The sequence below is a fragment of the Lissotriton helveticus genome, chromosome 1_1 (assembly GCF_964261635.1).
Source record: "Lissotriton helveticus chromosome 1_1, aLisHel1.1, whole genome shotgun sequence".
NCBI lineage: Eukaryota > Metazoa > Chordata > Amphibia > Caudata > Salamandridae > Lissotriton > Lissotriton helveticus.
In genome coordinates this window covers 1,420,577,310-1,420,590,659 of record NC_136057.1, presented here as the reverse complement: position 1 = coordinate 1,420,590,659, position 13,350 = coordinate 1,420,577,310, and positions in this window count along the sequence as shown.

The window sequence follows — 13,350 nt, the reverse complement described above, 5'->3', positions numbered from 1 at the left end:
TTTTTAGTTCTCTTATGAGCTTCTTTGCGCCATAACTCGATGGCGTCTTTCTGTGACTGTCTGGCTTTCTTTTTCCATAATGCTTCTTCTATTCGCATGATGCATTCAGCATCCCATGTACCCGATACGGGCCATCTATACTTTTCTTCTAACTGTTTGGTATAATCTACCCATAAATCTAGATACAATATGGCGCTTATGCCATGTTTCTGATACATAAAATGACCTGGACTGTCCCTAGGCGGAACAGGAACTGCTTCTTCTAACAAACCCTTTCTAGTTTTTAACTGACGTAGTCTCGAAAAGAGAGACATTGTAAACTTGAATCGGAACACAATACAATAGACGAGGAACAATAACAATTGGGAAAACAATTCAGGCATACCACGACATTGGAAATACATTGAACAACATCATAACATTACAGTTCGGACAGAATATTACCTGGAATACTGAGAACAGAAACACAAGAATTTCTCGAGAACGGAACAGACTAGAATTACTGGATGCACTGCTGAAACAGTACGGAACATACCGGTCCCATAAAGGGACGCATCAAGACCCGTATCCACCTAGGTGAACACTTCGTTTGTGGGCCTGGGTACCACCTACCCACGGACCAGAGTCAATTTAGATTGACCCTGTCTAGATACTACCCCAGTAATGGTACTCACCGGGCAGCAAGAACGGAAGGCCTTGGACTGGACTGGACTGCTACGACGACGGACGACGAACTTCGGACTTCAGTTACGGGTGGGCCTCCGGATACCTCGGACCTTGGACTCTTGGCTTGGGCTCTGGTCGGGACTCGCCGCGTTCCTCCACCGTCTCGTTTGGATGCTGGACCGCCTCCTCCGTCTCCTCCGTGGGCCTGAGGGATACTTGAGCAGAAATATCTGCCACTGCGCAGAAGAGTTCCGTCACGACTGCAGAGGGTCAGGGGGTCGGCGTGGCTTCACCGACGCGTGGGGAAAGGGCAAGTCCCTGTTCGGGCGCCATTATGTGGTAAATAAATAAATAATACCCTATTTTTGACTAGACATATATCATAACAGATAGCTCAATAAATAAGAGTCAGGATTCGAGGTAGTAGGAGTTTTTGCAGGTTTAATACAGCATAAGGACAGGAACAGGACAACCTGCATAGGAATAGGATGACAGGGCCCAGCAGGACGATAGGGGCCCAGCAGGACGATAGGGGCCCAGCAGCTGCTGGGGCTGGGTCTGGGATGAGCGCGCTGGCTTTCAATAACAATACATGAGCTTATATACATAACGCAAGCACATAGCATTACATTGCAGTAGGCGTAGCAGTGGGTGGAGCAGAAGGCGTGACGCGTAGCAGTCGCGAAAGATAAGAGTAAAAGTAGGTGTAACTGGGCGTATACATAGACATGTGGTGCAGACGTAACAGAATATGTCATGAATGGGGCGGAAGCATGGAGGGGGCTACCTAAGGAGCCGGGACCTCTAACCTGGTGGTGCGCGCAAACTGGCAATGACGTGTTACTAGGAGAAGCTGGGGGCTATGAACTCTGTGCTAGGAGCAGAGACTAAAGTCTGGAGGGTCGGAGCGACATGTACCTAAACTCTATCTAGTATCTGATGTTTAGGGAACATGTTGATATAAACTAGAAGTCAAGAGGGGAAAGGCTAACTTGATTCTAAGACTGGACCATGCATTATTCTACATGTAGTGCGTGATGAAGAATACTAAATGACCAGTAAATGCAGTATTTCTCTTAACATGGAGCCGCATAGGCTAGACAATGACGGAAACTATTGATGCAGTTCAGTAGCTTAGGAATGCAGAGAAGGAGGACTGAACTGATAACTGGAACTATAACATACTTTTGGCAGACTCAGAGGCAGAGCCAAGCTGCACCGGGCACTGCGAGGCAGGAAGTAAGTGAAAGGTCGAGGATGCAGGTGGGGGCTGTATCGCTCCTCAGCGAGGCTTCAGGAGACAGGAGCTGAATCTGATGTCCGGGCCCTTTTGAGGCCTAGAAACGGGGACTTTATAATGGAATAACGTGCACACTGGGAAACGTGGCAACATAGCTTTACATAGGCCTGATATTCGTATTATTCACGAGGACTGGAAACTGGCATACTAGAGGTGGACACAACTGTAATTGCGTCATTAATCAGACATGGGGAATACATATGCATATTGGTCATGCACACATAACATATGATGGATGAGGCGTAGGGACACAGAACATGACAAAATTTACTTTTCCACAACTGGGAGACGCTCCACTTATACTTAACTGAGATATCGATGACGTCACCAGAAGACTCGTCTTAGTGTTTCGCTCTACCAAACTTCAAGGGTCCAAATCAGGGCGATAGCCAGGGCAGCAGACCTTCGTAGCCGTCGGGAAGCGGGAACCTCTCAGCAAAGACTTTCGGACCACGTCGACATGCAGGGGTCGATGAAGTGGCAGGCCTTCCTCCAGAATTTTCACACGAAGCTCCTCACGAACCTCTGGCTGGACCGGTACCGATGGAATCGCCCCAAACGTTGGGCGCCAACTGAGGTACTGGGTTTTTCAGAACCGGTACTTAACCGGTAACCCAGCGGTGTCAGGGAATACACACCCAAAGACCTCGAGTCCTTTTCCTGATTCAGACCACAGAAACTCAGAGTCTTCTAGGTGAAGTCAAAGATTAGTTTATTGGCTGCAACCAAGGTAACAAGTGTCCTAGAAGTACAACACGGGGAAGTATATTCTCAGGAGACTGCTCGAATTTACAAAGTCGGGCTTCTCTCTTTATACAGAATATTCAGCTTCAGGCAAACATTCTTCGAATTTGTAGTATGTCATTTACAGTTATTGGTTTACAAAAGAAAAGCAGAGTCATGATGACATGTACATATTTACGTCGTGCTGCCCATAACAAATCACCTGGCAAGGCCCAACATTTCATCAGATATCAGTGGACCCCCAATAAAACAGGCACCTCCCCACCTTAAAGTAAGTGAAGCAAAAGAGTAAAGACAGATGTGAGCAAGATACGGCAGGTGTGTGCGCAATGAGGAGGTTTATTGCCGGCTGAGCCCTGATGCTATCTTGCTTGGCCACTGGAGAGGAACTGACCTAACAGGTCAGGCCTGGGGCAATGGTTCCAACTGGCATAGGTCAAGGAAAAGTCGATCAAGGTGTACGTGTCCTTCTGGGGTCGAATCCAGCTGGTTTATAAGCCTATGTAAAGGGCAACTCACAAAATGGCTGCCATACACAAAATGGAAGCCGAGGGTTCTGACCGAGAGTGACGATTTCAAAGTGAAATCGTCACTTGAATATGCTGAAAATACCTGTACAGGACGTACTCGTCATTCTCGGTCTTTTGGCACTAAATTCGTCCATTTACGATGAAGTTTTATTCTCGAGTGCAGACACATTACACGAGTCCAGAATTTTCAGTACTACAATAAAATAAGAAGTTATTTACCTACTTGATTCCCGTAACTTCTTTTCACTGGTGACGAGGTGCCAACAGGACAGCCACGCGTGCAGTTTCCAGTCTTCAGTCAGCATCGGCGAAGCAGCATTATAAACTACAGCTGTGTCCGGGCTGAATTGATGACATCGTGAAGCCTTAATGACTGTCCAGTAAATCTAAGTGATTGGCAACTTAATTAACAAGGTATGTGCTCTTTTGAAGCTATTAAGTGCCTGTGATCCCACATTACGCGCTCTGCTCGAGACACATATTGCCTGACTCCGCTCGACACTGTAAGCACTGCATCATCATGTTACTCTGTGCATGCCTCCATTTTATATGAGGAAGCATTCAGGCATTGTTTGTGTTGTCCCCTAGCAACGCCCACTTCAAAGAATTACTGAAATGGCAGTGCATGCCCCGCTATGCGCACATCAATAAATCACTAAATCAGGCAGCGCACATACTTACTCAGTGATGCGCACGCTATTTTGTTTTGCAAGCCATCCACTTCCAACACGATGTTAAGCGCTGCTCCCAACAAATGTCAAGCGCGTGTGAATAAAAAACCTCGCTTCTAAGAACTGACTTCTTGTTTACTCTTAATTAACCATCCCGGTTCTCTTCACGCTCGACTGCTCGAGCCGTATAAAGCACACGCGCTACTGCAGACTTAATGTCAAACACCAATGCCAGCTAAAGTGTTTACTTTAAATTAATCACCGGATTCCCTTCACGCTTCGGTGCACTTGTTTAAGGGATCACACGGTCTGCAGCTTGAACTCCACTTTTTAAAGAGAGTTAGCCTCCAAGAGCCCTGAGCACAATAAATAAAGGGGGGCTTACTCTTCTCAAGGAATAAATAAATAATTTCTGCTGTGATTTTTCACATTCTTTCCACATCTAATACAAAAGAACTGTCATACAATAAGAGTTTTTCCAATGTCTGCACACTCAGCTTTTTATTATTCCACGTAATACAGTAAATTCCTTGTGTATGACATCATTTTAAAATAAGCATATAGTATTATTTATTTGAATTTTTGCCATGATCAACATGCAACAGTCATTATCGGCTCCTCCTGTATTTTCCCCAAATCCTTCTTCTCCTGAGTTGGACTGAGAAAAGTGAAAAGAAAGTTTTGAAGTATATTGTGAAGCTTTAGATGGCGATTCTTTCACGCATAAAAAGAAATTTGCAATTTTGAGACACTGTCTTGGATCTGAGGGTCGCACCATTCTTAAACACACCACAAAAGTAATTATACTATTACCTGGAGGTGAAGGTGATGGCGAAGGTGAAGATGAGTATGCCACAGCAATTAAATTTCTTGACAACAGATTCAAAGCCTGTAAAAACATTACGTAAGAGAGATGCTAGAGATCGCGGGTCACCCGACCAATAATGTCGCCACTTCTGGCTTCGGGCCCATATACTTTACTTCACCATATACATTGATCAGATGACCACGCAATCTACTATCAATAATTGTGAGTTCCTTTTCGATTATTTCCAGTGTACCCAACTTACCATCCACCGTTATGGGTACCTATGACCACGATGGGTCAGGGAGCTAGCTGTAAAAGGAGAGGCAGCAAAATACAAACCCAACTTATATACTTTATTTTATGAAATGACCACGGACAACTGGAAGTTTTGAAAGTTTATCTTAAATTCAAGTAAAAGACAGTCATACAGCTTTATCAAAAGAAATACTAGTGCGACAGGGAACCCACTAAGTGAGAGGAAAACTAAGATAAGGGCAAAGTGAACACGCTATAAATCTGAGTTACTTTAGTCAGTTTTATGAGAGAGAAACCAAGACCATATCAGGAAATTGCAAACTGCAATACAGAAAATGATTTCTAAAAGGTAGGGTAACATATGAACACGTTATGAAATCAAATGCAAATGACTTTATGAAATGCAATGGTTGCAGGAGAAAGCATGGAAAATTATTCACTTGCAAAGGTATGTCTTTATTAAAGCAAAGACGGAAAAATAGGAAGGTGCAGTTTAAGAATTCAGAGCGATATTTACCTAGACTGGTGTGAAAACCAACCCTGGCCACGGGTCAGTTAAGGACAGGAAACCCTCAAGGAAGGATACCCCTCAGTGGGACTGCAGGTGCAGAAATGGACCCCCAGGACAGGACAGGAAACCCTCAGGTTAGGATCAGGACAGGACCACCAGGATACGACCAGCACCCGCAGTTCGGAAGCGACGCCTGCGCTCCACCCTCTCTGCAGCTATCAGTCAGGACCCCGATTGGATCAGCGAATTCCCCAGCAAAGTGCTCCGCCAGCACTTAAGGTTCAGTAGAACCTCCAGAGTCTATGGTCAAATTTCGGACAGAGAGCTCCGCAGCACCTCTGTATCAAGTCACCTATTGAGTGCGTTGGGTCAGTGACAGGTCAGCTATTCAGACAAGTCGGACAATTTCTCTAGCTAAACCTAGGCTAGATATACTCTTTTGGGTCAGTGTACCACCCCCCAATGTTGCAAAGTGTCAGAATCCCCAAATTTCGATTGGTCCTAAGGTAGGATTTGATCAACACACCAATCAGAACAGACTATCCTAAGGCCTAATTTGCATGTTAAGGTGCCGCCTAGCAAGATTGGGGTTCCCATGAGAAAGTCGCACAGAATACAATGGAAAGAATACAATTTGAAACAAATAGAATACAATCATGATGCTCTTGCTGGGTGAAGGTGCATATTCCCAGGCAGGCTCTGGCATCAACCTTCTTTGGCTTGGTTTCAATGCCACCGCACCATTGATCGATTCTGCGCAGAAAGACCCTCCAAGATGGACTCCCCAGCCCCGTTACCCCTCAGTGTCGAGGATACATGAAAAGTAAGCGAAAACAAATTAATACATGGAAATAAATGAAGGTATTACATGTTATAAGTTCGTACTTTAGTTTCATCGTTATAAAAATATACTATGCATTATTGGTAAGTGCAACAAACAATTTCACAAGAGCAACAGCACAAAGCTTCAGCACGTTATTGCTATTACGCATGCGCGCCCTTTTCCCTCCAAAACTATCTCTAAGCGTAGTCACGTGAGTGTGACTGACGCATGCGCAGAAGAGGAAAGTCAAGCAGCGGCCATTTTAGGGACACAGATTAATCGTATTAGTAAAACACATATGCAAGCGTCTCTATGATACATATATATCGGAAATAAAGATATTAGTAAAACATACAATTCGTTACGAGGTTACAACGGTTTCGAGGTTCATGAATCGAGCAAGTCGCGATGCGAAATCTTGCTCTATCAATCCCCTCTTTGATGATATTTACTATCATCACAAAAAATGGAACCAGATGCCAACTTTCTTTCACACCTTGTACATTTCTATCTCTTCCAACAAGCGATTCAGCTTCTCTTTTTCAGTTTTGGTAGGGTGAGAATTTTTCACCTTTTTATAAATCTGATTATTCATTTCTTCCAATTCAAGTTCATCCGCACTCCGTTTCACTCCTCTTGCATTCACCTGATACTTCTGATTATGCCTTCGACATTTGCAACAGACGAATATGAGAAATAGGATAAGACCTATCACTCCAATTGGCATCAGTACCTTTAACAATAAGCTTTTACCTAAACTACCAAACCAATGACCTACATTGGAGAGACCATCAACCAGTCTCTTCCAGGCACTGTCAACCTCGAGTGGTTTGAGTTCCTTTTCCAAATTAGTAATGTTTTTCACATATCTTTTGAGCTGTACACTTTTGTTCGGAATGTAAGTGCAACAATGTTGCGCCTTCAACATCCGGCAGACTCCGCCCTCTTTTGCTAATAAGGTGTCAAGAGCAAGTCCGTTCTGCAAAACCATTGATCTGATCGCAACCATTTCGGTATTGACCAGCAGAAATCCATGAGCTGTGTCAGTAGACAACACATCCACTATTGTGGATAATTTGCAAATTCTGTGGGTGTTCAGAACCACTCCCACTCCAGGTATCAGTGCACTAAAAATACTACCCATTATTTCACCTACACTTTCTCTTTTGCTACGCACTAAGCCATTAGTATTTTCACTGCTTCCAGCAATTTCATTCACATGGTATATTCTCGGGAAAACAATGCCAAAATAGCAGCTTCCATACCAGTGATCCGGCAATTTGAAATAAGCCTTGTCTCCACATATATAATAAATTCCAGGAAACACAGGCTCTGACCCATTTTTGAATCCCCAACCTCCAATTACCTTATAATTGTGCTCACATTGACTGGAACCAATTAAAATGTTATTATAATAACTAGTCTTTTCGCGATGAAGACAGAGTTTCCCTTTCTTCTCGAAATCCAGCAACAAAGCAGGCCCTGCCCCGCCATTTGAGGTGCTTTCCATGTTTTCAGCCCATTTAGGTGTTTTCTGCCTTTTGTCATTTGCCTTTCTTTGGAAACTCTCCCTTCTTTTCTCTGCCATGTTCAAAAATATCTTTTCTTGTTCATGTAATGTACAGGTCAAGTTATCTCTGTGTGCTTCAGCTATGTCTATATTTCCTATAGTCAGAAAATAGTCTCCCATATATCGTATTATGTCACTTCTAGTATGTACAGGATTCAGATTTCCACGTATAGGAAGTTCAGAAAAGATCACGTCATTGTTAGAGTAATAGTACTGTAACGGTCCTCTTTTGTAAAACAAGCTTGCTAAAATACTACAGGAGATTCCATAGGTCAGAGGTAGGTGATGATATGTCACGCCTTCAGCCACAGAAGTAGGTAGCTTCATGCAGACATAGCAATCTTCTATTTCCATAGTTTCTACATAATGCACTAACAGGTTTGCGAAAACATTCAAATGAGTCTGGTTTCTAACTCCATGGTAATGTAGTCCTTCCTCATCTGATGCTTCTAAGTCTCGTTTTGTCTGTCTGAGTGCCTTTTCACGTCTTTCTACACTTCGTGTTGTCAGTTCTTCATTGTCAGGAGTCTGGGTAGGGTCAATATTAGTATTTTTGCTAACCATAAAAGGAATGAAAACTGTTAATCCTATCCAGATTACTATAACTATAACTATACTACATATGCACACCTTGCAGCATGTTTTGCAACAACTGCGGCTAGGTCTACTACTCACATTTGAATCAGACATTTTGGCTCAGAATAAAATTTTAACCCCTCTTTGTGGCTTTGCCCCGGTATTTTTATGTTGAGCAATTTCACGGCGGCTCTTCCTCTTCTTCTGCCGAGTAATCAGTAATCTGTTCTCTGTCGCTTTCGTCAGTAATATCAAGATCTTCAAAGTTTTCCAAGATTAAGTAGGTCCACTCCGGATCCTTGTATTTTTCGTTTTGTCTTTTTATTCGCTCACTCCTTCTCTTGGAGCTATCTTCAGGTATTTCTGCAATTCGGGGACTTTTCCTTATATCTGCAAGTTTCTCTTGGACTGTTTTTATCATTAATCTTAGTCTCTTAATATACCTTGGCTCAATGTGCTTCTTTTTCTTGAGTCTTTTAGCTGGCACTGTTATTTGGCTTTCTTCTAATGTCCTTTTATTTTCACTTGTTTGTGGCACTTCAATTTCTGCCTTCTCCCTTTCTGTCTGACTAGTCCCAGGTCTTGTATCTATTTCTTCTGCCTGGTTACTAAGCTGGCCTTGTTCAGGTGAGTTTTGACTTTGGCTTTCAAATGTCTCTGTTTCTGTGTCCTGAACACGTTCTTCTATTTCTGCCTGATCCTGCTCGAGCACTTCGATCCCTTGATTTTCTTCTGCTCGAACTATTACACTATGTCTAGTCTGTCCCTTTTCGACATCAGGAGTCAGCGGAGGAGTATCGATCACTTGTTCTGTCCCTGTCTGACCTTCTTCTTCGTCCTCAGATTTGATGTGAATCTCAATGATCTGAGGGTCTTCGCCTGTGCCTTGCTCGACCTCTCTATTCCACTCCCTGTCTTCTCTTATTCGCTCTCTTGTTCTGAGTGGGTCTCCCGGAAGGTCGATTATGGGTATCCACTCTTCTGGCCAAATCCTCTGCAGCTCGTCATCAGCTACTTTTGGACCAACAGCGGTGGGATCCTCAGCAGTACTAGTGCTTGGCCACACGTCATCAGTTACCTCTGGACCAACGCCTACGGGACCCTCAATGGGACTGGTGCTCGGCCGTCTGATATCAGCTACTTCAGGACCAACAGCTGTAGACCCCTCAGCTGGACGACCTTCTGCTCCAGGTTCCTCGTCGGGTATCACCTTCTGGGTATGGCTGGCATGGATCCACTTGGGAACGCCTGCACACTTCACCGCTGTCGTGGTGACCAGGATTACTTGGCGTTTTTGTCCCCACCTGGGTTCAAGGCAACTCGAACGAGTATGCTTCTTTATCTTAACCCAGTCACCAGGAACCAATTTGTGAACTGGGGTGGTCGGGTTGGCGACGGCGTCTGCCCCAATCTGGCGAGAGATAGAACGCACTTGGTCACCCAGTTGCTTGCAGTATTCAAGTACCAAATCATCAGAAATGCTTAACAGTTTGTATCCTGGTACCCAAGCTTGTCTCATCACTCTTCCCATCAATATCTCATGGGGACTCAGGCCTGTTCTTCGATCTGGAATGCTTCTAAGTCCCATCAGAACAAGAGGCAAGGCATTTATCCAGTTCAAGCCAGTAGAGTCACACATTTTTGCCAATCTATTTTTTATAGTGCCATTTATTTGTTCTACCACTCCAGAAGCCTCTGAATGATATGCACAGTGCAGCTTTTGAGTGATCCCGAATGCTTTGCAAAGCTGGGCCAAAATTTCATTCTGAAAATGGGTGCCTCTATCTGAATCAATAAAGACTGGAACCCCGAACCTAGGTATCAACTCCTTTAGTAAGAGCTTAGCTACTGTTATGGCGTCATTCTGTGTGGCAGGGTAAGCTTTCACCCACTTTGAAAATAGGCAGACAATGACTAGGACATACCTTTTTCCCTCACAACGAGGCATGGTAATGAAGTCAATTTGTATTCTCACAAAGGGACCCCCTGATCTCCCAATTTTCATCAATTCAACCACTGTTCTTTTGCCAGCGTTGAACTGCTGACAGGTCAAGCACCTCTGGCAGAGAGATTCTGCTACCTTCCTGAATTTCTTGTTGTACCAAGTCTGTTGAAATACCAAAACCATGGCGTCCCTCCCAATGTGTGATCCCTCATGTATCAATCGAGCCATTGGGGCAAGCAGGTGTCTGGGTAACACAGGCATACCATTTGGGCCCACAATGACACCATCCTCACGTCTCGGTTTACAACCTTGTTCTTTCCACTTCTCTTTCTCTTCCCAGGGCGTCACATGCTGCCATTCTCTCACTTCATCCCATGTAGGCACTTCTTCAAACATTCTAAGTTGGCAGCTGTTTCCAACCCCACCCCGATTGGGATTTATTCTCATTTGATCCATAGCACATTGTTTTGCCACCCGATCAGCAAAGTAATTTCCCATAGATACAGGGTCAAGGCCCTTCTTATGAGCAACACATTTGACCACTGCCAATTCCTTTGGTAATTGGATTGCCTCTAAAAGGTCTTGGACAACTTTTCCATTCCGAATGGGGGTACCTGAAGAAGTCAGGAATTCTCTTTGTAGCCATAATTGGCCAAAGTCATGCACAACCCCGTAACAGTACTGACTATCAGTATACACTGTCACTTTTTTGTCTTTTCCCAATTTGCAAGCTCTTATCAGAGCGATCAATTCGGCTACTTGTGCAGACTTTACTCCAAATAGATAGGATGCTTCTTCAATTTTGTGTAACGTGACTACAGCATAAGCAGCACTTAGGCCTCCTAGCTCATGCCTCAGGCATGAACCATCTACGAACCATTCCTCATCATGTACAGGCAAAGGAGTTTCTTTTATGTCTGGGCGAGGTTTAGTACTAAACTCTGTCAGGTCAATACAGTCATGCTCATGATCTCCCTTATCTTCCATTACCATTGAGTCAGGGAGTAGAGTGGCAGGGTTTAAAATGTTACATCGGGTAATGACTATATTTGCAGCACCCATGAGAATCCTCTCATATTTAGTCAGCCGACTAGGGGTGAGATACTGAGTTTTCGTACGAGTCAATAGGATCACAACTGCATGTGAAACATACACAGTTACAGGATGACCCATAATAATTGACTCACTTTGTTCTAAACTGGTGCAAGTTGCAGCTACTGCTTTTAGACATCCAGGTAGTCCAGCAGCCACTGGATCCAAAGTGGCAGAAAAATATGCCACAGGTCTTCTGATTAAACCATGCTCCTGAGTCAGGACTGACAATGCACAATTGTCACGAGTGTCACAGAATAAGCCAAACTCCTTAGAGTAGTCAGGCATTCCCAGAGCAGGGGCTGTACACAGGCAATTTCTCAACTGTGTGAAAGCTGTTAAGCTCTCATCATTCCATTCAACTGGGTCCTTTGCTCCTCTCTTTGTCATTTGTATCAGGGGCTTTGCAAGGACTGCGAATCCCACAATCCATTGCCTGCAGTAACCTACAACTCCGAGGAACATTCTGATTTCTTTCTGAGTACGGGGTAACTGCATATTTTGAATTATTCTGACTCTCTCTGAGGTGACTTTTCTGATACCTTTTTCTATCTGGTGTCCCAGATATTTCACTGATTTCGAACAGAACTGTAATTTTTCAGGTGCCACTTTATGTCCCTTTTCACTCAGGTGATTCAGTAGGGCAATGGTGTCAACCACGCAATCCCTATGGCTTTTAGACGCCACCAATAGGTCGTCTATGTACTGTACCAAAACAGATTTTCCAGGTAAGACTAAAGTTTCCAGGCATTTTTTCAAGATCTGATTAAAGATAGAGGGGCTTTCTGTGTACCCCTGGGGGACCCTGTTCCAGACATATACGTTACTGTTGAAAGCAAATGAGAAAAGAAATTTGCTATCTGGATGTAATGGGATCGAAAAGAAAGCATGACATAAATCTATCACAGTGAACCATTCAGCATCCCAGGGAATCTGATACAGGATGACTGCTGGGTTCGGAACAATAGGGCAGCAAGGGACCACTATCTTGTTTACCTTTCTCAGGTCCTGCACTACTCGATACTTGCCATTAGGCTTTTTGATGCCCATAATCGGTGAGTTGCATGGGCTACTCATTACTTCCTGTATGATGTTTGCTTCTAGCAGTTTTTGTATTTCAATAGCAACACCTGCTCTTACTTCTGCACTCATTCTGTAAGGCTTAGTATTCGGGTATACTGTATTTTCTTTCATGGCTATTTGTATGGGGTCTACGTTTTTCATTAATCCCACATCCTTCCCTGTAAAGTCCCATACTTCTGTTTTCACTGTCTGCTGGAGTTCTTCAGGTAAGTCCTGTATAGTCAGTCGTTTTATTTCTGAGTCAGGTCTAATTAACATTAGCTTGTAGATACCGTCTTCATCTGGGGTTTGAATTTCGACGCCCTTTGGTGTGCAAAAGATGGTACAATTCATTTTGCACAGCAAATCACGTCCCAGTAAATTTACCGGACTGGTATCACAGACAACAAATCTGTGCATTTGTTTAAAGTTTCCAATTGAGATCTCCATGGGTTCGGTAACAGGTGTACTAATCAATTGATTAGATACTCCTACTACTTGGATTGCTTCTCCCGAGAGGGGTAGGTTTGGAACGTCCACTGTTCTCACAGTAGAACGGGTAGCACCAGTGTCCAATAGAAAGGTGACATCATTTCCATCAACCTTTCCTTCAATGTATGGCCCTGACTGGTCTACCGGCAAAGAGGCGCCAAGTACGCACTCCTCGTCCTCCCCTCTCAGGCCCCGTCAGTACTGGTCATCACAGAAAAACGTGTCGCTTAACAAATACTGCGAAGTTGCTGTATTTCTATCTTCATTGCCTCCCCAGACTTCTACATCATCACCCTGTGGTGACT